Raw genomic sequence first — 1805 nt, 5'->3', positions numbered from 1 at the left:
AACTCTCACCTCAAGGTGCATTTGGCCGCCGTTCTGGAGCTTGAATTAAAAAATGAACTGAAAAATAAAAAGGAAATTTAAACACCTACAACTCTGTATATTCCAACTGGTGATGAGGATCATGGGATATGATTGCAAGCTCCAGAAGTTATTTAATGGACCTGGAGGTGAGATCATGTCAAATGCTGTTTACAAGGTCCAGAATGATCTTTGAACTGCCACCATAAATCTAATAATTCATTTTAATGTATTAAACTCCATCCAAAATCTGTCTTTTCAATATGAAACTCTCAATGCTTAAAATGTGACTTAAAAAAAAAAAAAGTTTACTGAACAGAGGCTGTACTCAGGTCAGATTCAAAGTTTTCAAAGTGGAGAAAAGTGTCAGCATATTTTGAAAAAGTTGGAAGAGTTTTGGTTGCTTCATTGAGGGTTTTCTGTTAGTTTGTTCTCACTAATTTGAATGGGTGGGGGCGGGGCTCAGCTGGACATTTGCTGCACCAATCAGGATTTACAAGTATCTGAACAAGGGTTCTGATCAACCAAGATTATATGTTTTTGACTGTTCAGTTTTTAACAAATATGACCATGGGATGTTTACTGTTAAAGAAAATCTTAAGATCTGTAACCAAGTTCTCAGGGGCTTTTAGTCGATACGTTTTTTTTTTTTTTTTTTGCTTTTACCTGATGTACACAAATATACATTTAGTGAGCTCCACCATTCATACGTACCTTAAAGCTGTACTGCCAGGCATCCTGGACCGACTTACTGCAGGTACTAACAAAACAAATGGAAACAAAAACTGTAGTGCTGAACGACTGGAACATCCTTCTTCTAAAATGGAGTGTCAGACTCTGTGTATTGACTGAGACATATAGTGCTACAGTTTTGTCTATTTCCTCCGGTCACAATGTCCTGATGCGTCACGTTGAGTCAGTAATTTAAAACTTTTATGGCCTTATTTGAAAGTATATTGAAAAAAAATACACTGGGATTTACAGTAATGAATACTTTCAAAAACCACTGCACTAAAAGAAGAAGCACATTTTCACCTCCATATTACACAGTGCACTTAGGACTGATGCATTATATGAAAAAATAAGAAGGAAAACACCTATCATCAGTCTGTCCTACTTCTCTGCACAGAACATTGTCATACCTCTGTTGAGAGGGATTTGTGGGTGAAGCACACGTTCAAGTGATGAGACACTCTTTGCACTATTAACCTAATAAAGCAGGTGTATTTTTTACATAAAACCCTTGTTTGGTAGTTAAATTACATGTAAGATGGAGAAAATTAAAGAGGTGAAGGAATAAAGGCCTGTTTGTGAGCAACTGCGATAAAGGAGGGAGGGAGGTAGAGTCAGAGGACTGAGTTATGAGAAGGTCGAAAGCAGAGAAAAGCGGGGGTGGGGTGGGACATTAAAAAGATTGTGTCCGTCTGGCTAATGGTTCTTTATGGCTCCCTCATGTCCTCAGATGGGCAGGATGACTGGCAGAGAGTGTGACCACTGGTAACTGTACATCACCTCTGTTTGCCCCCTTCAGCTGACGTCCCACTCAGTGAGACTGCCTGCCACGGTGAAGCGAACCACTAAAACACCATAAAACCAACTGACTAAACAGCCATTCATCATTACTGCGCACACGAGCCGCATCACACACAGCAGTCTTAACTGTCCCACTCAGTGACTCAATGCACACATTAAAACTTCATCAAGTATTACCGATACAAAAAACACTGACCACTCAAACCTCAACCGCCATTTGTAATGTCCAGAAATAAGGCAATCATGGGTGAAAA

The sequence above is a fragment of the Seriola lalandi genome, unplaced genomic scaffold (assembly GCF_002814215.2).
Source record: "Seriola lalandi dorsalis isolate HSWRI2012SDOR001 ecotype SW California unplaced genomic scaffold, Sedor1 jcf7180002054425, whole genome shotgun sequence".
Taxonomy (NCBI): Eukaryota; Metazoa; Chordata; class Actinopteri; order Carangiformes; family Carangidae; genus Seriola; species Seriola lalandi.
This window is presented reverse-complemented; position numbering follows the sequence as displayed.